Source organism: Plecotus auritus (genome assembly GCF_963455305.1).
Source record: "Plecotus auritus genome assembly, chromosome: 7".
Lineage (NCBI taxonomy): Eukaryota > Metazoa > Chordata > Mammalia > Chiroptera > Vespertilionidae > Plecotus > Plecotus auritus.
The window spans coordinates 110,412,506-110,438,225 of NC_137774.1; positions in this window are offsets into that span (position 1 = coordinate 110,412,506).

A 25,720-nucleotide genomic window follows, 5' to 3' on the forward strand; every position below is an offset into this window, starting at 1 on the left:
CAGCAAACAACTTGCATAGATTTCATGATATAACTACTAAACTAAACTATCTTCACTTAATCACAAATGGATAATTCTTTAATAAATTGCGTGACAGTCAGATTTTTTATTTTTTTCATTTTAAAGGAGGATAGCTAAAATATTACCTTTTTCTGGTCACAATAAAAACAAAAGGCAAATCCAGTAATTCAGATGAGAGCAAGGCAATTAAGTTGGGGCATATGATGAAGACAGAGTTTGAGAAAACAAAATTCCCAAACAATGAAGCAGGTGCCTTGATCAGCAAGCACAGTTAAAAAGAAAATTGAATTCTTTAAAAACAACTTGGAAAGGAACTTGGAAACGATATCTAAACAATGCTTTGGGGCTGACATTTCAAAAATGCATTTGCTCTTTATTCTAATCGCTTTGGTGCTTTCATCAAAGTGAAGGCACGACATATGGAACAGAAGATATTCAGAAGGAATAGTCAGATGCAAATGGTTGGAAAAGGCCCAGAGATTACAATCTGGTTCACCTTACACATCCAATCTCAGTTCCCTAAAGACTCGTAAGAGCTGTCATTTATGGAGAGCCTGTGGTAGAAACAGGCACTGTGTTGCTTTCTACAATCCTCAAAGGAACTTTGAGGAAACTGATGCCCAGAAAGATGAACTATTTTACACTATTTAGGTCTCAGGCTTGCTAAGAGATGGAGCTGGGATTCAAATGTAATTCTGTCACTTCCTGCTGCTTCTGAATTCAATTCCTTTCTGACCATTGGAATTATTTCTAATACTGTTTCTGCCTTATTGATGCCCAGGTGCACAGGCAAATGTTAGTGTGTTTGGTGTCTTCTCAGCATGTTTTCAGGGATTTACAGAATTTTCCTGGAACAACTTAACATCAATAAGGGGCTGCTATTGAAGGGTTGTTCTTTCCTTCCTGTTTTTATTAGTGCTGTTATTGCTTGTTTTCTCTGATATCCAATACAGTTCCCATTGTATCTGAGTGTCTCTTCCTTATGAGACATGCAGCCACACTGGAAGATAAGTAAAAAGTATAATATTTTCTTAAAACCTTATCCTCTCAGCAGATTTTCACTGTGTGTTTAAAATCCATTGTACTTACATACATAGTTGATCAATTAAAATTATCTATGATAAGACACTTGTGTATGGTCTTTGTACACTGAAACCACAAATAACCGATAATGAGTTATTTTACATCTAGAGAAAACATGTATTGATGAATGGCATCGCCCTAGAACGTACAATGGCTGAAAGCAGAAAGCTAGTGAGAGGAGATGGACTGAACAAATTACTTTTGTCTTGATGTCAACAGCTTCCTTTCCAGGAGGGGAAGTAAACCACGTTAAATAGATCATTTATCCCACACAACATGAATCAAAACCAGAAAAACACAGTGAAGAAATGCATAGAATTAATTGGTCAGGAACTAATATGGAATCAGTCATTGACGAGTGGGCCTCACTGGCAGAGCATTTGAGCCTACTGTCCATTTCCTATCCCCAGTGGACCAATACGGGTTCTGCTGAAGCCCATGCTTTCCTTCCTCCCTCCCCTTACCCCTCCAGCACATCCTTCATCCTCCTTTGAGAGCAGCTTATAGGGTTAAGTTAGCACTAAAGGGCCCTACAGGGGAGGGGCTAGAGTTGGTTGCAGGTATCTTGAAAGCTGGTGGCTGCTTAGCCCAGGCAATGCTGTCTTAGGATCATGACTCCTGCCTTGCCCCAGGGCTTGCTCAAGGTTTCTAGGAGACCTTTCATCCTAGTGCCCTCCCTGTGCATCCCTAGGGCCTCTGGAGTGGAAGGGCCTTGGGGTTAGGCTTTGCCTGCCTGGAGCTAAAACCTTTCCTGGAAGGTGTGGCTCTGGAGCCATGCAGTCACGTGTGATCCTTGGGGCCACCAGCAGCAGCCAGAGTGCGCTGCCTCCTCCAGGGCAAGGCTGTAGGGAAGCCAGCACCCCGCCAGTCTCTGGTGCCAGTTCCTTTTATTTCCGTGAAGCTACTTAATGAGATTCTTCATGCATAAAATTAATTTTTGCCCTCTTCTATTAGCATTTACCACTAAAGGATTTACTTACAATTTTGTCAGATTTTATTTATTTGTGCAATAACGGGGACCCGAATCATAATGAAGGCTTTTATGGGTAATGATGGGAGATGCAAAGGGAAGCTGAGAGCGGGCAGCCATCCAGACCCCCCTTGGATGCCAGGATACATTATGCAGGAGATACCCCCCGCAGAAATGCACACCAGGCCCTCCCTTCCCAGAGCCATACCTCAAGTCAGATCCTCATTTGTTGCTGGGGGAGAGGCAGAGGAGCAAAGCTATTAATAAACAGTGCAAATAATTAGGCTTTATTGGAATTTGGTTGTTTTCTTGCACACTAGATTTGTTCTCAAACCCTTCACAAATGTGTCCTGCGTGACTGCACAGCAGCCAGCAGGTTGGTGCATTGATTGCCCGCTGGGAAGCTTTCTGGAGCTGGAATGGGAACGGAGCTGGACAACATGCTTGTTGGTAATAATGGCCCTTGTTCACTGAGTTTGTTCGCTGAGCTTCCCCTAAGGCCAGGCTCTGTGCCAGGCACTGTGCTGACATGATGTCACCTAATCTTCAAAATAGCTGGTAGGGGAACTATTGTCATTCCCACTTTCAAGATAAGGAAAACTAGGCCCAGCTAGGTGCCATAGCTGCCTAAGGTTACATGCTAGTCTTTGTGGGATTCCTCCCCACCCCTTTTCTGTAAAGAAAAAGTCATTCTCTTTCCTCTGATCCATTATAAGCCACAAGCTCTTCTCCAGGCTGGAAAAGTCAGCCCATTGTGTTTAGAACATCTCTAGACTGGGCACCAGAAACCTGACTTATAGTTCTACTCCCATTTAAAGGCATGACCTTGAGCAAATCTCTCCACCTCTCTGGCTATCACATCCTTCTTTTTAAAAATAAGATTATGATCTCAAGGAGCCTGTTGGGTTCTGGCATTGTTATTCTAGGACACTATTCCCACAGAGCTAACAGAGTGTGTGCAAAATGCATGTGTTAGCTCACAGACAGAAACCAAGCTCATTTTTCAGAGCTAAAATACTTGGAGCTACGCCACTGCACAGACAACATAGGATGGTATCCGGATTTCCAAAGCTGTGTGACTGCCAAGCTGCCGTGGAACATCAGAGACTTTTTTCTTATTTACCCTCCTCTTGCCTAGAGATGAAGAATCACAAAGTGACCAAAATGAAAATTGCATGAGATGGCTAAATGCTAACAACTGCAATGGAGCACAGTGGTGCAGTGTAGGCCTCTGCACAATGGGAACCTTGCTATGGAGTCCTAGAAGCTAGACAGGAGTTTTATTTTCAGGAAAATCTGATTCTATTGGCACCTTACATTTCAAACTAGAAAAAGATGTTACTGGCAATTTGAATCACAGAGAGGAACTTCTGGGACACAGTGTGGCCTTTGTACTCTACCATGGGTTCTTTGTCTTCGATACTGCAACAGAAGTACCAGAGCCACAAACCTTTATCCATTCAACAAATACTTACTGAGATCCTTCTGTGTGCTAAGCTCCATGCCAGGTATCAAGGATAAAAAGAAAAGGAAGAGGCAGGGCCTTCCCTGGAAGGGCTCTCAATCTAGTGGTAAAAATAAACAATTACTGTGCAAGACAATGAAGACTAAAGAGTATTGTGGGTATTTGAAGAATGGTCACCTAGCTAATCAGGAGTGAGCCATGGGCAAAGGCATTTTTGAAATTAAGGCAGGAAGAAATAATTCCAAAAAGAGTTTGTGTTTGAGCTGAATACTGAAGGGTGAGTGGAAATTAGCCAGGCAAGTGAGTCCGGGGAAAGTGTTCCAATAGAGAGAACAGTAGATGACTTCTCATTGCTCATGCCATACCTAATGGAAGAATGTGTTTAAACAGAGTAAGGCCATTCTTCCCTCAGAGGGGTTTTCAGGAATTGCAATGTGGAATGCTTAGATCTTCAATATATGCAACTTACCCTTTCCTTTTCTCCCTTTCATGCCTAGGATTCTGACTGTGAAATCTCTAGAAATCTCACTGTGAATACTTTCAATGAGAAATAATCCAGAAATATTATATTTCTAAAAGGTAGAGAGGAAGAAAGAATGGGAGAGACGAAAGAAACTGACATCCTCCAAAGCCTCAGCCACACCCAGAAGCTCCCTGGAAAGAAGTCTTAGACTCAATAAAGCCAAGGACCATTCCCAGAAGAAAGACTCAAGGGTGGAGAAAGCAGAGGAACTTACCAAGGCAGTGACAATCCCTGAGCAAATCAGCTCAGACATTGAATCAGCAGTGGAAACAGAAAGTTTAAGCAGCAAAGTCAGCTTTGCTCTTTTTTTAATAGTTAAGAAACAAATATAAAGGACAAAAAATTGGTTGCCATGAGCTAATGGCTAGACCAAAGTAAAACCAAGAATAAGAAGTGTTTTCCATATATTATAGAGATGGGAGCATCACCCCTACCCATCCTGTGCCAGACTAGACATGGTACCCAAGGTGGAAGATGGGAGAAGATTCATAGCTATCTAGATTAGCAATCAAAGCCATAAAGTTGGCAGAAATATTTTGTAGAGTTGCTAACAAATAGTGCATCTTTATTTTCTCCTCTATAAGCTATCTTATTACAAGAATAGAAGCAGGGATGATGAAATGAGGTGGGGACATGTGAAAGGGACAGACTCCATGGAAATAAAACAACAAAGCATTGAGCAATTTCTGTGACTCCCATGCAGAGAGAAAATGTTTTCATGGAAGAAAGCCAGAGGAGGGCCTCACGGGAAGTATTGTGAGCTTTTCTTTTGCAATCCCATTATTACTTTAATAGTTTTTCTGATTACTAAAGTGATGGAGGTCCTTTGTATAATATTTAGAAAGTACACACAAGCACACAAAAGAAAATAAAAATTGTTCACTTTTAAAGAAAAGCATTATTAACTTTTTAACTCTAACAGATCAAAGAATGTTTTTAAGAGAAAAACAAAAGAAAGAGGTGGCAAAAAGCTATGAAAACTTTGCACTCTATATTAGATAGCAAATAATTAATTATTATTAGATATGTCATCACTAAAAGTAAAAATAATTGAAACCAGGATATTTTTATATATTTACATGAAAACATCAACATAGCTTTATGATCGAGTACTATATATAATAGGTCCCTGCCACTTCCTATATCCCATCCCTAAGTCTCATTCTCCTTTATTTCATTTATTATTCAGTCTCTTTTGGATAGTGCAATGTAGATATAAATGACATTGACTTGACAAGGGTCAGTGATAGAATGAACATCAAGAAGGGAATGAGGGTAAGCACCAAGAATCATTTTTAGACCACATCAAGCCATTACATAAATATTCTTCTCTACAACCCCCTTGGACATGAAGAAAGGAGCAGAACAAGGAAGCCTCCCTTTTGAGCCATAATAGAACAGCCTTTGTTGTTGGCTTCCACACATCCCTCTGACATTCAAGCTGAAGACGCTATAGCCTGTTGACCACTGATGGTTCTGGTCTGGCAACACAGATTTTTCACTTGGCTATGGTCAGGCAACACCTCACCCTGTCTGCTCAGGGGTTGGCAACTGGATTAAGCCAAGGCTGGATGTGGGCCTTGGGTTGCCCATGGAAAGCACAGAGAGAAATGTTGCCACTGCTTTCTCCCATTGGCTGCCACAAGTTCTCACCAGCTCTACTTCCATCAGACCCCATGTTCTCAGAGGACTTCATGGTAGCAGTGTCCCCAAGGACAGGAAGCCACAGTGACTCTAGAGTTCCTAGAGAAAGGTAAGTACAATTTTTCCTAGGAAAGAGCCCTGCTGTCCACCACTCTACTACCCACAGATTGATTTTTGGAATACAGGTTCACTGGTAGGAAGCTTGTAAAGAGACTCAACAATGTAAAAGAAAAAGTTTACCAAGAAGTTCAAGATTCTCCTTTCTGAGGGCACCATTTTTACAAATTTTTAGGTAAATGCATCAGCCTATGGCACAGGAAAATCAGACCAATATCTTTTCAATTTCCAACCAAAGTGGGGGGGACATTTTTATTTAAGACCGACAAAGGAATTCCTGATTAAATGACACACAATTGTCAATAAGTTTATAATTACATAGCAATTATATTATGAGTTTTATATGCATGTACATGTTGGGAGTTAGTTACACTGAACATTCTCAATAACTTAATAATCCACTCTGTTGAAGTAAGCATCTCACTTCATTTGCTCACTAATTAATCCATTTATTCATATGTATCCATCTTTTCATTCATTCAAGTATTCACTGATCATCTGACATGGCCTGTACCATACTAGTTACCAAAATTAATAAGGAAAATCTCTTCCTTAAATAAACACAAAATTGAATAGAAAAAAAAAACATGTATCTATAATAAAAGTAGCAATAACAAGAACTAGCACTCATTGAATGCTATGTGTGAGGCATCATTCAAGTGTTTTGTGTGTTTTAACTCATTTAATCCTCATAACAATTTTTGAGGTGTCTAGCACTATGGTCACCATTTTAAAGATAAGGAAACTGAGATATGTAGAGGTTGACTTGCCCAAGATCACCCAAATAAAATAGGGAGGTAACCTGGGATGTCTGCCTCTAGAGCCTCTGTTCTCCTTAGTATACAGTATAAATTGTATTATTTGTGCACATAAGGAATCAATACTTCCCAAATTAATGCCCATGAGGTGAGAACTCTGGGCAGTAGAGTCCATTACCTCTGGGCAGCAGATCTATCCCTCCATCACCATAGATTTAGCTCCCACAAGCTATTCTGAGGATGCATCCAGGTCTGTATGTGGGAGACAAGAAGACATGACTCCATGCTTGATATTGGGAACAGATGTATCCAAAAACAACTCGGACTCAGGACTCTGCTTGCCAAGGGAATGAGTCTGAACTGTTTGGCCAACCAACACATACTATGCTTAAGAAGAAAGCAAATTTATTCACGGAGGAGCTTTCTTCTGAGTCATTGCTAGGGATTTGAAATCTTTGGCAGACTGATTCCAAAGAATGAACCATCCAGATAGCCACGTTTTATTGAGCATCCAACCCAAACAGGACATTATCTTGCTTACTGCTTTGAAGTCACAGCAAGCTTTAAAATGGAATTTTAAAAAAGGTTTGTACCAAATTTTCTAATCAAGACACCCAGCTCAGAAATTCCAAAGAAAATATATTTATCATGTTTGGGCATTTGGGAATAACAGGTAAAATGGGTATTTTCAACAAGGAAGGCTAAGTTGTTGTTTTATTTGCGGGGGTGGGGGGGTTCCTAATATATTTGGGGCTGTCTTCTGCTATTTTTCTCCTTTATAGAAAACTTTCTACTGTAGCTTAAGTCTTGATGTTTTTTCCTTTTCTTTTTTTTTAATTTCAAAACCCTGAAAGACCATCAGTCTACCTGTTTACTTTCAGTAAAATGCAAATTGTATTATATATTTAGAATAACTTAGTAAATAATTTACAGCCTGAATAGTAAATTATTTATTTACTCCAGGCATACATATTTAGAATATGAACATAAATATTTTATAGTCTGTGCCACTGCTAACGAAAAAATTAAATCATCCTGCTCACATTTCTGGTTTGTACTGTACATACCCTCTACATCATCAATGGACTGTGAGCAATCGCACATCATCACGCACTTCATAAATGACTGCACTTGCAGGATTTTCCAGAATGTTCAGTCTTTGAACTCTATTTCAGTCTCTCCTCTTCCTGTGCTACCTCCCAGCCCTCCTGACTCCTTTCATCTTCCTGTGCTATGCTCCAATCTAGTAAGTGTCCGGTTAGTCCTTCACCAATCAACATGTACTTATTGAGCACTGACCACACTTAATGCTTGCTAAGAACTGTGAATGAATACTAACTGTGGGCCTTTCTAGGCATTTGGATTCTGGCTAAGTGACATATATATTCTGCAAACCAAAACAAACAAACATGAAAACACTCTAATTGTTATACATATTTTTCAAAGTAATAGAATGAACAAACTACAGATCTTTTAGTTTCTATGAGATGCCATTTAGCTACCATGGAAATTTGTAGAAACTGAATTAGAATACACATAGATGAGGAAGAATTTATGACCTCTGAACTCTGGACCTATGCCAGAAACCTTCTTGCACTCACCTTGCAGCAATTGGCATTATCACACTCTGAAAGTAAAACACAGACTACAGGAAGTCTAGAAAGGGAAAATTACAGTGACTCAAACAAGAAGAGAACATCTTATATTGCATATTTGGAATATTTAAACTGTAAAAGTATAGGGCCGAGGCAGAAAAAAAAGTGAAATCATATAAAAATTAGGAACAAATTTAATTTAAGCTTGTTTCCAGATTCTTGATGTATTAGGATAGTGTTATGAAGGTTCTGCTCTTTGAAACCTGGGTGAGGTAAATATTAGAATAAGGCAGAAATACCTTTATTTTAGCAACTTGCACATTCCAGATGTTTTACATTCATAGTTTAATGCAATGGTCATAGTAGTCTTACAAGGTAACTGCTATTATTATCATTTTAAATTAGAGGAAATTGGGACTCAGAGTTTTAAAAGTACCCTCAAAGGGAAAAATATCCAGTAAGTAGCAGACCCCTGTATGTGGCTAAGAGTTATAATTTTCACCATTTTGAAAAATAGTGAGCCCCCATTTGTTGGGTGAAAATGTCCTCATATGTCTATTATTTCAAGCTTATTTGCTATGCTGTTAAAATTATCTATATTCTTACAGGTCTGCTTGACCTGTGAGTTACTGTATTTTTAAAATCGCTCCAATTACAGTGTGGACTTGTATATTTCTCTTATAGTTCTGTCACTTGGAAATTTAAAGAATATGAACTGTATTAATAAGTGCATAAAATTTTTAAATTGTTATATATTCTTGGTGAATTAAAACTATTATCATTATGAAGTGACACTCTCTATTAATAAATTTTCATTATAGGTACTTTGTTCAAAATTAATATGACTATCTAAACTGTCTTTTATTAGTGTTTTTATATTATACTCAGCTATTTTAGATCTTTTGGTGGGAAATTTATTTCCATTATTTAGATCACCAAATTCAGAAGGCTGTGAATTTATTATTTGTTGTGAATTTGTAATGTGGTTTATTGGAATATTTTGTATAAGTGTTTTCTTCTGATATTTTCTTTCTAATTTTTTTATATTAGTATTATGGCAATAAAGATGTCATATAATGTTTTCTAGTTTGGGTAATTATTATCTGTGACCTATGACTCTGAGCTTAGTGTGGCAAGAAATGTATACAGTTCTATAAATAAACACACATCAGCACAATCTCTTTTCTCTTTCTAATGACTGTAGAACACTTCTTATTCATATTCTATTTATGGACATTTCTAGTGTTTTCTCTCTACTGGCACAAACATCTTAACACTCATAAATTTAGAAGACTCTCCTGAAAGTCACTAAGAAGTAAGTCATTGATGCCAAAATAAAAACAAAATTTTGAGCCAAGCAAAAAAAAAAAATCTCAGAAGAAAAAAAAACGAATCAAAGAATGAATTGTACTCCGCAGAGAAGTTTGTCTGCTCTCTACTTTCACTCTTTGCCTTCCTGTGCTGGCTCCGCAAAGAAAGGCCCTTGCCAACTAGGTCTCCATTCCACCCAGAATTAGAACTGGGACTGGCACTGCCAAGACTTTCCAGCATAGAGATCTCGAGCCATCGTTTCCCCCCATCCTTTTCTTTAACATAATTACGTCTTGTAGGCATTCCATATTTGGTTTGTTTCCTACATGAGATGTAAAACAACAGCAGCCTCACCAGGACTTTGAAGGAATTGTAAAAAAAATTTACATAGTGTCTGAAAATAGCAGAGGACAAACTCCTAGCTCACAAAATGACAGGACACCCAATTTGAGCTCTCAGTATCACTTCTGATTGCCCTTAGCGGGACCCAAATCCTTAGGATTCATTTGAAAACACCAAGCATGCTTTCTAGTTCCTGCTTTAACTTATATTAATTCTTACTAGGTATGCAATATGTACATATATACAGAATATATACAATCATTCAAGGCCACACATGCATATACATACACCCACATCCATGTATATCCCACCAACAACGGTACACATTATGATAGGTGATATAATAATGTGTTATCATTGAATCACTAAGAATAAAAAGAAAATGGTATTGTACTCTGGTCAGAAATAAATTAGTCTCTGAGCAGAACTAATTTCCTTTGCACCTGATTTACTTTTTACTAGGCAATAGGAATCTGTATGTAACCGCATTAATTAAATTAATGCAAATATAGTTGCCTATTTTATCTAGAGAGAATTAAAGTGATTTAGGAAGTAAGTGACTGCCTATTATCCCCCCATGGATCCAGAGGAAAAAAACACACACATAGATTTTAGGCTGACCACCTAAAAGGGAATAATTCTTCAGTACATCAAGTTTTAAGATGCCTTATTTCCAAGCCAAGGAATTCAGCATGCAGTCTCTTAATGAATGAGCTCTGTACACTCTAATTGCAAATAATCATCCCAGTGGGTAGGGACTGAAAACTCTGTAATACACAGTGAGAAAAGAGAAAGGATGTCGCCATCCTGGGGAACTTCTGATTATAAAAATTATCTAGATTAAAGCGAACTCTGAACAAAAGTTATTTGGGCTCCTACAATGGCATAGAAACTTTCTGAATGGGCTACTAACTAACAAACTGGATCCTGGCATTCTTCTTAGTACAAATGTTCATCAAACTTAAAGTGAGTAATGTATTTAGAACAGTGATTTTCAACCTTTTTCATCTCATGGCACATATAAACTAATTACTAAAATTCTGAGGCACACCAAAAAGTGTTATGTTTTTTGCCTATCTGACAAAAAATAGGTATAATTTTGATTCATTTACACTTGATTCATTCATTCATAATAAGACAGGTATTGTGTTGGACATTGTGATTTTTTATTTGACAATCTAAGGGAAAAGAGGTCAGTAGAGGAAGATTTAAAAATTCTTGTGGCACAGGGGTTGAAAATCACTGATTTAGAATAAAGCATTAGAAGTTAGAATTTGCAGAGTTGAAAATTTATTTTTTCATTAAAATAAAGTGGCATAATAAGAATTAGTATTCCTAAACAAATTTTTGCCACCCAGCTTTGTGGGAATTAACATTAACATTCTACTTTATGAACTCTATATAATATAACTAAGGAAGGTGAAGTTTTCTAACGTGCATATAAATCAAATCACAGGAACACTCAGTAGTCAACTATATCAAATTTAATTTAGTAGAATATAGTGTATCATGCAAAGTTCTTTTCTTCAATCTTTATAGTTTTATTTTTACTACCACCAATCAGAAACCACGAGTTCTTAATCAGGATCAATGAAAGAATCCATAGTGAGAGATTTTCATAGTCAACTTAAGATGTATGGATGAAGTGAGTAATTTTAGAAACTGTTCCAGGATTGCCTGTTTTGTTTTTATTCTGGCTTATTTTTATTGTTGTACACATAGAAATGTAGGCACTGGGGATAAAGTTTTTGGTCATTTTTCTGCTTTGGAAACAAAATCTTTATGCTTTACTCAGTTGCCATTTCATCATCGCTAATAAGGGTGTAAATGTTTCAATGAAAGATAAGAGAAATCTGTCTTGTAGTATATGACCCATTATTTTACCTTGATTGTTTTGTGTGCAGAAAAGCCACGATCAGAGGATTCCACTTATGCAGACAAATCATGTCTGTCTGCTTTTTACAGTTTTACTCTGGGTCCTACAATAAGTGGCTGCAAAATTCACTAGAGCTCTATAGCGCTATAGCATTTTTAAAGTAGATTTAACAAGGTATTTTACTTTCAAGAAATGACTTTTTTTCATAAATGTACACGGAAATTCTACAACTAAATTATAAAGTGCTATTACCTAAAATTATAGTCCTTTAGAAGAGATAACATCATGTATAAAGAAAAAATATTGCCCTAAGTTACAAGAGGCTTTAATTTAACCTCCATGATTGCTTTATATAAGATTTTGGCCATGAACCGTGATATTTCCTACCCCTTGTTTCCTCAGTGAAGTGAAGAATAGAAGTGGACGATGTCTAAGGTCTTCCCCAGATCTATACTATTGTGATTTATTCCCACTTATTTAAATAATATTTCCACTGTTAAAATATTTGTATAATTCCCCCATATGAGATTACATTTGGAGATTCAAGTTCTTTCTATCTCTTGGCACATTTTCTGCTCCAAGGCTACTAAAGTTGTGTTTTTGTACCCAGGGCTTGCACCAACCATCTCTTGCTCTAGATTAGCAATAATGAGTGCCCATGAGCAGAGTATCTAACAAAAAGGGAAGGGTTATACAAAGACTGGGACTGGCCATTGGGCTAGGCTGCAGTGGAAGCTAGCTTCATGCCTGTGTTTCCTACACTCCTAGTCCAAGTGCTGTGAGGTGGAGACTGTGTAGTGGAAAACGCATTGACTCCATAGCAAAAGACTAGAGAGTCCAAAACTGGCTCTGTCACTTACTAGCTTGTGTGAGCTAAGAAATGTGTTTAACCCTGGTGTGTCACAATTTTCTTCTTTGTAAAATGAGGGCTGTTGTGAGAATTGATGAGATAACGTGAACGTTTCTAGAACAGTGTCTATTATACTGTGGGTACTCACCAAACATTAATTGAATCTGGATCTGACACTGGCACCCTTGATTGAGCACCTGAACCATGAGCACTGCTCTTAGGCAAGGACTGTGTGCGTTTGTTAAATTCCTACACTACGGCAGCAGACCATGACTGATGTCAGAGTTTACAGAGATTTGCAACAAGAGTCCCATAAAACAATAATCTATTTCCCAGTGAGACTCACACAGAGACCGATCTCCTCTTTGGGATTTGTTGACAGAGAGGGTGCAATTAACATTGGCTAAGTGATCACCTTGCTTAAAGTCATCTGCTATACCTGAATCTGCTGCTGGTATTTAAAAATGTGTAAGGATTTCACAGCTTGGAATCTGTAAGGAGAAGGACCAAGCTTCTGAAGAGGTTAAAAAAAACACACGGTGCTAATAGCTTGTTCTTGCCCTTTGAGCAGTGGTCAGCAAACTGCGGCTCTGTTGACTAATGAGTTTGCCAACCACTGCCTCAGAGAATACGCACTGATTAGTACCTATCAAAGGACGCAGAGCTGGGGACAATGGCCAAAGGAGAAAGGCCATGGCCAAGGGTTAGTTTCAATCAATATCAGTTGATCTGCTGGTCAGACATCGATAAATGTAAATTCCAAACTGGAGTTTTGAGCTTAGACCTGACAATCACATTCCTCTGTATTTATTTTTATTTCCCTATCTTAAGGGGCACTGCCATAAAGCAGAAGGTGCAGCAGCATGAGCAGCTGGCTGCTGGCATGGAAAAGTGTTATCTTCTTGGATAAAGAGGGTGTAGGTGAGGCTAGGCAGAGCCAATCTTTGGAAGCCGCAGAGTGTTGTATTAGCTTCCTGTGGCTGCTGTAATAACTTATCACAAACTTGATGACTTGAAACAACACAAATGTATATCTTACAATTCAAAAGTTACAATTCCCACATGGGTTTCGCTGGGATAAAATAAACTTGTTGGCAGGGTTAGTTTTTTCTCGAGGCGCTATGGGCAAATCTGCTTTCTTGCTTTTTCCAGCTCCTGGAGGCCACCCCATTCCTTGGTTCTTGATCCCTTCCATCTTGAAAGCCAGCAATGGTGTCCTGAGTCTTTCTCATATCACATCACTTTGACACTGACTCTTCTGCCTTCCTCTTCCACATCTAAAAGGCCTTTGTAATTACATCAGGCCTACCTAAATAATCCAGACTATTCTCTTTATTTAAAGTTAGCTGATTAGCAACCTTAACTCCATCTGCAACCTTAGTTCCCTTTAACATGCAATATAACATAGTCACAGATAATGAGAGTTAGGACATGGACATGTTGGGGTGGGGAATTATTCTGCCTGCCAAAGGTATGTCATGTCGTTGGGTACAAAACCTGGGAGGGTCAGCCTGTAGTGCCTTTTTAAATATGCAGTAGTTTCTGGGAAATCACAAATTTAAAATGATTCCTGAAGGTGTAGACTGCATAACAAAAGATAGAAATATAAATCTTAGCTAACACTGAAAAGCGGTTACTCTTTTGAGAGAAGGCAATACTTCATTTTTAATAGTTCACATACTCAATACAATGATTTCACTCTGAATATCCAGTCAAACTGTGTTGGGGGAAAAGATTTGTGAATAAAGATATTCAGCAGAGTGCTCTTGGAAATAAAAAAGATGTCCAACAATAGGACATTGTTTAAACATAGCATGGCACCATTCATATAATTGCACATTTTACAATCATAAAGTGACATTTTGAAAAATAAATTTTATTCCCAGCTCTGATTGAATCAGTTTACCTCTGCGTATGTTTCTCTCTGACTTCTCCTGCCTTGATCCATTTATTAACTTAAAAGAACACATATTGAGTAACTACTAAATGCTGGTCTGTGTTAGGTGATAGAATATAGTACTGAATATACCAGACCAAGTTTTATGGAGCTTATGGTCAAACACAAATAGGCACTGCACAGGTGACCATATGTATTATGAACATTTTGAAAGAGGTAATGGAGATGCTTGAGGAGCAAATAGGATGGGAATCTGTCTACTTGGGAGCCTCCTAAAATGCAGAGGCCTCAACTGCAGGCTAAGCCCTACTACCTTATCCTTATCAGGGCTTAAGTCACCACTGCCCGCAGGTGTTACATTGACAGAGGTTGGTACTTTAGAGTCTACAACTGTCCCAGGGCATCACTTTCCTCTACTTTGCTACTCATTCTACTTTATAACTCCTGATCATCCCTCTTTAATTTTTTTTCTGCTTCCAATAAATGCTATTTCATTGTATTTTACATAGCCTACAGTCTACCTTAAAACTGTTTGAAACAAGATGGGATGAACCAATTAAATTTTGAAAATGATAAGGCCCACACCCATCAGATCGATGTGTTATGAACAAATGGGCTGCAAGGACATCAGTATAGGACTCTCGCCAATTTGTTCTTTATTCTTCACCCATTGCTCTAGTTCTAAGTGTTTCTAAAGCAGGGCACTCAGCTCTCTCTCTTAGCATGCAAGTTTGCCCCAATAACCTTCACTAGCCCTTTGATTTCTCCATGGATTTTCCTGTTCAGAGGAATGACTAAATTTGGACCTCTCTGAAATTTTGCAGAATGACTAAGATTAGACTTGCTCATCTTTGCTTGTATACTTCAGATAGTATAGCATATGCTTGGCAGAGCACAAGCTCTTAATGAATGTCAGCTTATTTTCCTTCACTTTGTTGAGGCAGTAAAGGAGACTCTTCCACGGGATCAGTGGGTGAGATGGTTACCACAGACCCAGTAACTGCAGCAACTCCAGAATCTTGGGGTTTGTTTTGACAGGATCTACACATTCCATTATTATTTACTCACTCATATGGAAGATCTCTTGGATTATTGCACCTCCAAAGCCTCTCCTCTTCTCTACTGCATCTGAAAAACTCATGATACCAAAAAATGTGTACCACATAATATTTAGTTAAAAGGAGAATTCAGTTTTCAGCAGGGGAAATCTCTGGCAAAAATATCCTCAAAATTAATTCATGGGGAACTTTTCTTGCATTGTCTCCTCATATACAGAGATTCAGACCGAAAGTTTAAAACTTCTTTACATTTCTCCCAAAGCTTTCATTTATACAAGAAAACATTAGAGAAGTAGAAAGGAAGTATATGATGTAGATTATTTTTCGTCAAATTCAGGGTATTTTGGTCTGACCCTAAGAGCAATGACAAATAATCAAAATATTTTACTTAGGAAGATATTTGAAATCTATTTTGGAAAGGTCACTTTGGATGCATGTGAAATCCACTTCTGAAAGAGATAAGCATAGGTGGGTAAAGAGATGTAGTGCCAATAGACTTGGAAAAAGGTGGTGGTAATAGAGAAGGAAAGAAATAGACAGACAATATCTTAAGACAACAATCTTGGAAGAAATTGATGATGGATTGAGGATAAGAAATGCAGAAAAAGAAGATGTCAAAGACAACTGTCAAATTTCTAGCTTGGTAACTATGTAGACTGAGTACAGGTGCATTTACAAATCCATGAAGGAGCTCAGGAAAACAAAGGCTTTACTATGAGTTGGATCCACCATTCCTGGAGGAGAGAAGGGATTCTAAATAAGTATTTTTGCTTTTACAGATATATAATAAATTTCCATTTATTCTGTGTATGTATATTTATGTGTGTGTATATATACATATATATGCTTAGAAACATAATATATACATTTACATAGGCCTATATATATATATGTATGTACATATACATACATATGTATATCTATTTATTTATGTAGATACTAGAGGCCCGATGCATGAAATTTGTGCAAGAGTAGGCCTTCCTTTCCCCCGCTGCCGGCATGGGCTTCCCTCTGGCACCCAGGACCCGGGCTTCTCTTGCAGCCCCTGCTTAGTCCGGAAGGTCGTCGAGAAGGACATCCAGAAGGATGTCCAGTCTACTTAGAATATTATGCTTTTATTATTATAGATATACACACATATACCTAGGAAAATATTTAAATAGAATTAGAATAATATGTTGACAATAGTTGACAAAGAATGTTGAAATTTTATGTACTGTATTTTTGTTCATTTTTCCTGAATTTCTATATTGAATAATAATTATTTTTAGAATCAGAAATATAACAAAATACATAAATTTATTTTTTAAAAGAAAATGGCTTCTTCATAGCCATCTGTCCACATGCTTGTAATTCACCTTTTGGTGATTATAGGATATTTTTACATGTCAAAGAATTTTAGTTATAGTAAAATTTATCAAAGGTGTAATTCTTCCACATTAGTTCTTTTAATGTTATTTTAACAAACTGCCACACCCTTAGTAGTTTAAACAGCTCATATCTATCATCTTACAGTTCTGGAGGTCAGCAATTTCACACAGGCCTCACTGGGGATCTGCAAAGCTGTCTTCCTTTCTGGAAGCTCTAGGGGAGAATCCACTTCCTTGTCTTTTCCAGATTTTAGAGGTCACCTGCATTCCTTGACTCCTGGCCCTTTTCTTTCTTCAAATCTAACTACATCACATCTCTCTGATCCTTCCTCTATTGTCACATCTCTCTCTGACTCAGCCAGAAAGGCTTTCAATTTAAGGATTCATTTGATTAGACTGGACCCACCCAGGTAATCCAGGACAATCTCCCCATCTCAAAGTCCTAAATCTTAATTACATGTAAAGTAACATATTCACAGATTCTGGAGGTTTGGACATGGACATCCTTGGACAACCATTATTCTCCCTACCATAGCTTTAAAGGTATAAACCATTTTCTGATAACATATTTATTGACCTAGCGGCTTCTCAGTTGCTCTATAATTATTTGATACAGGACTTGTAAATAGATATAAATATCACTGCATACAATGAGGAAAGATTTCTTCTAATCCTAATTGTCCAACTTCCAGTGTTTAGCTGCCAACTATATTTCTTCCTTCTAAGGTATTCATTGATTGAGGTCTTTAGAAGACTATCCTCTGAGAATGGCACTTTTTAACTAATCATCTCAGATTAGTTAAGGGTCTGGGATTGACTACTTTGCAGAATTTCTTTTCCATTTTGAATATTTCTAAATTAGAAAGTATCATCATATGATGCAACAAAGTGCCAAATATAAATGAATTAAAAGTGTCAGAGACATTTGAGACCCAAATCTCTAGTAACCAGAAAAGAGCTTGCATAAACAAACAAACAAATAAACAAACAAAATCAGTTTGTCCTAAATAGAAGTTGGCAGTTGCCTCAACATTTGTCTGAGGAAAGGCTAGAGGAGACTGGAAGGGCTTCCAACTAAGTACCTTTCCTGTGTAATCCTTTATAAATGTGCTAAAATAAACCTTTCAGAGGTACAGAGCTGGGCCATTAAAAGCCACTTCTGCCTACAGGACCTTATTTTCAATCTATTGCCATCATTTTATCAGCATGCCATGAACACAGGTGCTGCCAGAGTCCATTTCTCGGCTATATTTCTCTGTGTCATAGAGCATGTTTCCTGTAATTGACCCCATAATCAGCCAGTACCCCTCTTTTACAGTTTTGGCATTTTTCAATATGAATTTAGAAAAATCCAAAACTTCCCCTCACTCCCTCTTTTTTCCATTTGTAAAATGGTGTAACCACTTTCTACTCTTTGACATAACCTATTTTAAAATCCAGGCTCTAAATGAGGCAGCTAGCTCAGTCTCCCCCATCATCAGAGTGTGAGGAGAGCTTGCTGAAAAGCCAGCATTTGAATCTGATGTTTAATTCTTTTAAGGAACCTAGAGAATCCAGTAATGAGCCAAGCAGAGAGGGTCAGATTTTTCAAGCCATTTCTAGTGGAGGGTGCTCTTTAGTGATGTGTCTTATCTAATTTCCTTGAAAATCTATGACTTGTAGTGGCAATAGTGTCACCTTCTTCCTCTATCTTCTCAAAATGTCTTCCCATGTGGATGTTAAATCCTGAAGGCAGCAGTTTCCAGTAACTCAAGAAACAGATCCATACAGAATTTAGAGAAATGGGGAGAACTGGAAGAGTGCCAAGCATCTTAACATATTCCTTTACTTCACACTTCACCACCCCAGACGTTGGTTTGATTCTGGCTCAGGCCCCTCCTGGTAAGTAAACTCCAAAGACAGGGGAATGATTATTTTCTCAATATGCCAGGCTAACCATGTACACCAAAAATAAGCTGCTGAAATGTAGCAGTGTTATATGTAGTCTTATTGTCCAGTCAAAACATAAATTCCATATTTACAAGTTTCCATACTCCTCCAGATTCCCCTTCCCCCAAGCCTGCTACTCTTGCAGTTTTCAATATGGCAGTAAATGGTTAATTTTTTATCTCATTCAGCCAAAACTCTAGGAGTTATCTATTATATATCTTTTTTTTCTCATTCCCCACATCTAATTTATCAGCAAATCCTCTTGGTTATACCTCAAAATCTGATACAAAAAGCTGTTATTCGGTCATAGCAAGGGTGATAGTGGGATCTCGAAGAAATAGAAGCCAGAACATGATACTTCCCCATCAGGAGCGAGGTGGACACAATTCTATGAGTGGCACATGAGGTTAACCTGACACTGAGAGTGGCACTGAGAATAACCTGACACACATAAATGTGTAGAGGAGCAAATCAGATGGTAGCCAACAAGTTTGTTGTTTAATTTATACATTCAAAAGAAAAAAAATGACAGGTTAGGAAATTGAAGGCAGTTACCTCAATAAAAACTCATGATCCTTTGCCCAAATTCTGGATGTGAGCCCATTTTTTAGATACAGAACCCACTGGTTAAAGAATAAGATCAGTCCCAGGAAGAAGGATCATGCAACACCACAGTAATGACTATGATCCATCAAATCCTTCCCCAAGGGAATCTATGGCCATTTATTTTGCTAACCATACCTGTATGTACTGAATGTTAGTACCCTTCCCCCAATTTAATATATTGAAGCTCTATCCCCCAATGTGATAGTATTAAGTGGTGGGGTCTTTGGAAGATAGCTAGAACTAGATGTTATAAAGGTGGAGCCTCATGAAGGCATTAGTGCTTTTGTATAAGGGTCATGAGAGAGCTTGTCTTCTCTCTCTGCTCTCTGCCATATGAGGAGTTGATGAGAATGCAGCCATCTATCAATTGGAAGAGGGCTCTCAGCTGAATCAAACCATAGTGGCACCTTGATCTCAGACTTCTAGCCTCCAAACTGTGGGGAAAAAATTATTTTGTTTACAAGCCATCCAATTTGTGGCATTTTGGAATAGAAGCCTGAACTATTATAATACATTAGTGAAAGGAAATGTTAAGTACAGCTTTGGCAGATTGACATTTATACCTGGAGGCAAAGTGTCATCATAGCCCTCCTGTTCTAGTGCGTATTATGGGGTAAAATGGTGTCTTGGATTGGTACGGTGGGACTGTGGATCCATAAACCCTCTTAGTGGTCATTTTCCAAGCCCCTGAATGTATAATGACATGCTTCATGGTTGATAGCTTGCTGTATTTTTTCCCCTAGCCGGTAGGGAACATCCAGCAAGGAGGAAGGTTAATTGGAAGCCTGTAAAACTACACCTCCCTTCCCTATCCCAAACCAACACAGTTAAGTCAAAAACAACAGTGCATATAAAGGTGAATGGCAGAAATTAATGCCACTCTTAATGGCCTAAAAGACTGCCTAGGTGGTGGTCCACATCATACAAACAGTGTGACCTACATAAAAAACACCCTGGAGAATAACAGCAGACCCTGTTAAATTCACCCAACTTGTAACCTCAATTGCTGCTGCTGTGCCTGATGGGGCATCTTTAGTAGAGCAAATTAACATGGCTTCAGGTGCCTGGTACATGACCCCTGATATGGCAAATGAGTTCTTTTTCATCCCAATCAGGAGGCAGGACCTAAAAAAGTTTGCATTCACATGAGACTTACCACAGCTTACTCTATCAGTCTGGCCCTAGCCTATGTTCATTCTCTTGCCCTCTGCATAATACAATTCTACAGGACCTACACTATTTGGACCTCTAGCAGAAATTACATTGGTCCATGCATCTATGACATCGAACTAATCAAATTGGATGAGCAAGAAGTGGCAAAAATGTTGAAGGCCTTAGTAAGACACATGTGCTTGAGATGAGAGCAGATAAAACTGACAGCAATTCAGTCCTGTCACATTAGTGAAGTTTTTAGGAGTTCAGTAATAAGGGACATGCTAGGACTTCACCATCCAAAGGAAAGGACCAATTTATTGCATTTAAAGATTCTCATTATTAAGAAAAAAGAACAATGCCTAGTTGGCTTCTTTAGGTTCTGGAAACAGCGTATTTCACTCTTAGGAATACTGCTTTGACCACTGAGTCACACAGACAGCTGGCTGGCTGCCAGCCTCAGGGTCCAGGCTAGAAGAGGTGTCTGATGCAGGCCCTGGCTGTGATGTAAGCAGCCCTGCTGGTTGGCCTATACAACTCGGTAGATCCCATGGCATTAGAGTATCTATGGTAAAAGATGCTCACTGGCATTTATGACAAGCTCCAGTAGCAATCACAACACAAAACACTAGGTTGGAGAAAGGATATGCCAGGGTTTCATCATTTGAAAAATAGCTTCTGGAATGTTTAGCTGGTCTTGGGAGAGGCAGAGCAATATCATGAAATACAAGTGACCGTGCAACCAGACTAACCATTATGACCCGGTTTCTCTCAGAACCAACCAAGTGGTATGTTTGGGTGGGCCCAACAGCAATTTGTCACCAGATGAAAGAGGCATATTTGAAAACTGGCATGAACAAGGCCAGAGGACAAAAGTTAGTGGCATACTCTGGTATTACAAACACCTGTGACTTCTGCCACTGTCTCTGTGCATTGCCTCTGTCGCTCTCTTCACATCTAGGGCTGCATAGGAGTGCTTATGACCTGCTTAGGGGGAGGGGGTTGGTGGGGGAGGGAATCCATATAAGATTGGTTCACGGATAGGTTGGCTGTGTACGTTTGGTACAAACCAAAAACAAACTGCACTATTGCCGCACTGTGGTATATTGCTGAAATATAGTGAGAGGAAATCCTCGCAATGGGCAGGTTTCAGTAGTGAACTTGGCTATCCACTATATGTAAATAGAAAATGGCCTGATAAAATAATATATATTAAATCATTGACAGTGGTGAATGGCTTGCCTTATTAATTTTTTAACTAGATTGAGAAAGATTAGAAGTTTGTAACAAAGAAATCTGAAAAGTGGCATGTGAATATACCTGTGGAGGGAGGCACAAAGCGGGAAGACCCTCATATTGCATGCTACTGGCCACCAGAGTTTGTCCACTGTGGAAGAGACTGACCAGTGAATTAGAAAGAACGATTTTGCTACTTGATTTTTCACCTGCCTCCATTGCCAGCCACTTCAGTGCCTGTACCACAGGTACATTAATGCAGTCATTTCGGTGGCAGGAGTGTAAGCTATGCATGAACTCTTACTCACAAATGCCAGTCTATTTTCTGCCACTGCCAAATGTTCAGCCTGTCAGGATCAAAGACAAATGCTGTGTCCCTGGGATGGGACTATTCCTTGAAAAGCCCAACCAGTCAGTGTGACAAGTTCATAACACTGAACCTCTTCCATTCTGGTAGAATCACTGGAAGAGTCAGCAATGCAACTTGACTAAAAGTAATATGTATTTTGGGTATATGTTAGCCTTCTCTGCCCACAGGGTTTTAGCTAGCTAGCTTACCTGAACATTTACAGGTTTTTGATTCACTGAAGTGTGCTTTTCATCTACCTAAAGGTCCTGTTTCACTGCAAGAATTATGACAGTGGGCATATGACTGTGGTAGCCACTAATCCTAACATGTATATCAGCATCAGAGGATAATGGAGATATCAAACAGCCTTTTGAAGACACAGCTGAAGTATCACCTTGGTTATGATACCCTGTCTTACCCATCTACAGAACAGAATATATGCCCTGAACCAACTATCATTATAAATTATTATGTTCCCAGTATGTGAAATTCATGGGTTTAGAAACCAAGAGATAACAGTTAATAGTCCTACTTAGCATTATTCCAAGTGACCCACTTGGGTAATTTTGGTATTTTCTCCCCCAAATTCTAGGCTCTGTCTCAGGCCCTACTTCCCAACAGAAAATACTTTTACCAGGAGACTCAGAAAGAGTCATGTTAAACTTTAAGCTATGTCTGTCACCGATTACATCAGCTTCCTCATGCCAAGATACAAATAAGCAAGGAAGAGTTAACATTCTGTCAGGGAGAACTGAACCTGACCTTGAAAAGGAGGAGGATAAGCTGCTTCATAGTCGGGGGAGAGAAGAACACTTGGGCATCCAGGTGATTCTCTGAAGCCTCTCTTTTTACACTCCTGCCCAGTCTGATCAATAGATGGACAACTGTAGTACACACGGCCTGAATAAGACATGGTGACTAGAGGCTCTATCCTTTTGGTGATGAAGGTTTGAGTCATTTTATCAAACAATCCACCCAGATCAGCAGACACCCTAGCTGAGCTGGTAAGGAGCATCTAAACTAGGTAATATAGGAGAAGAAATTAGCATGAACTACATATTGAGATGAACTTCAGTGGCAAGGACTATGGTTCATGGCATTCAAATTCCTCTTTTTAGTTTTCTAGGAAGTAAAACCAGCCAGAATCCTGGAAGTGCTGTTCCTTGCTGGGATGGCAGTTTTGTACCAGACAAGTGGGTCTGAGCAGCACGCTAAGTGGACTATAATGGCTACTATTGGGTGCCACCCAGATCCCTGAGCCACTCCTTCTCCAGCTTCAGGGGTCTTGTTAGCTAAGGGCTCGTAGATTAGGTCCCCCTGGAAATTGGCCTGAGCTAAAGGTAATGGCATTTACCTCCTCCACAGAAGCAGGCTACATCTAATGGCTGGTTGATATGAGTATATAAAGGCCCAGTCCTCTTGCCTCGATTTAGAACAATTCTGCAGGGCCATCAGGGATCCCAAGCTCACTGTGGAGAATGCTGGGGTCTCTGCTGTACCTATATTACATTTACACCACATTTCCTCAGCCTGACTGCTTTCCTCAGTACCTCACTCTTGTTGTTCCTTAGAGCACTCACACCAAACACTGCAAGTGAAACTCTGCATTAAGGTCTGTTTTCTAAAGGCACCTAACTTAAATTTTGATCTTAATGCCTCCATGTTTAAGATCGAAGATGTACAAATTTCCAGTTATAAAAACAGCCACAGGGATGTCAAGTACAGCATAGGAATATAGTCAATATTGTAATAACTGTATATCGTGTCAGATGGGTACTAGATTTATTTAGGTGATCACTTTGTAAGGTATATAGATGTCTAATCACTATGTCATACACCTGAAACTAATATAATATTGTATGTTGACTGTAATTGAGAAATTAAAAACAAACAAACAAATTTTGATCAGATCATTAGTTGCCCCATACCCAAATAAGAGAAGTGATTGAAGCACAGGATCTGTACTTGTAGATACAGCTTGGACAATGTTCTGGGTCTCATGTTTTAATAGTGTTTGACAAGTTCAAGTACATTGTTGCTGAAACATCTAGAAAAATTATTAAATGGGGGAAATCCAGGACTTTGAATTTTTACCTAGGGTATATTAGACCTAGTTAGATCATGATAGCTGTCTTCAGAAGATTAGGAGACTAGCATATAAAAGGATTTTTTAAATGTCATTCCAGAATATAGATCTAAGATCAATGAGTAAAAATTATAGTGCAGGTTTCAAGTCAATATGAAAAAGACAATAATGCCTGATAAAAAAGCTTTCCAACTATCAAATGAGCTTCTTTGAAAGAGAGTAAGTTCCTTGAACTGAAAGTAAGTAAGAAGTAGCAGCATCATTTTCATGGACATAGTTATTACGGTTTTTACATATTAAACTAAATGAACTTTGAAGTGAGTATTAGTTTTCTACTATTCTGTAACAAGGTACCAAAATATTATCAGAGATAAATACAAATGTTTCATCTCACAGTTTCCATGGGTCAGGAGTCTGGGTATGAGTTAGCCCAGCCTCACCAGGTTGAAAAATGAGTCAACTAATTCTGGGGTCTCATCAAATTGCCTTGGGTCCTCTTCCAGGCTCATTCAGGCTGCTGGCAGAATTTCATTTCTTGCAATTATTGAACTGAAGTCCCTATTTTTATGATGGCTATTGGCCAGGAGTCCCTCTAAGTTATTAGAGGTTACTCTTGAGTCCTTATGCTATGGCCCCTTTTAGACCCTCTTGCATTCTCATGCTTCAAATTTTCTTTTAGGAAGAGCCTAAGACCTTTTAAGGCTAACTTGATTAGATCATCCCTATCCAGATAATTTCCTTTTTTATTAACTCAAATTCAACTGATTCATAATCGCATCATGGGAGTGAAATCCCCTTATATTCACAGGTTCTGTGCATACTTAAGGGGAGAGAATTAGACAAGGCACATACAACAGGATGGGGGGCAGAAATGTTAAGGGAGGGCTACCTCAGAATTCTGTCTAACACAATATGCTTTCCAATTATGAGTTCCAGAACTCACAGCTCCATGACCATCCATAGGTTCTCATAGAGATCGCTCATCCATAGAGATCTCTTGGGTAAACAAAGTATGCCTCCTGGGGCTGATTTTACAGTCTGACATTGACTTCAGTACTGACTGAGACAAGATGAGTGATGCTCCAGAGGATCTGGGGAGGCTGGAGTGGGGTCTGACTGTGTAGAGCAACACCTATAGTTCTCCAGCATCCCTCCCAGGTGCCTAGGAAGCATCACCAATCTGGAGATGATTTAGAATCCCCAGTATTTCTGAACAGCAAAATGAGTAATTGCTGAGCACCCAGAACAGTGTCTACCACTAGTAGCTAATATATTTCAGAGAATAAACCAGAAATTTCCAGGTGTGAAACATGAAAAATTTCAGTTCTCCTCATTCTATTCTTTTTCTCAATTCTCAGCTTCCATTTGGAGACTAAGAGGGTTAGGATCTTGTGCAGAATTATATCCGTAGCTCAACTGAGACCACTCTGAAGAGAGGAAGGTCAGAATTATTGGGCAGGAGTTAGGAGGTGAAAAGCCATA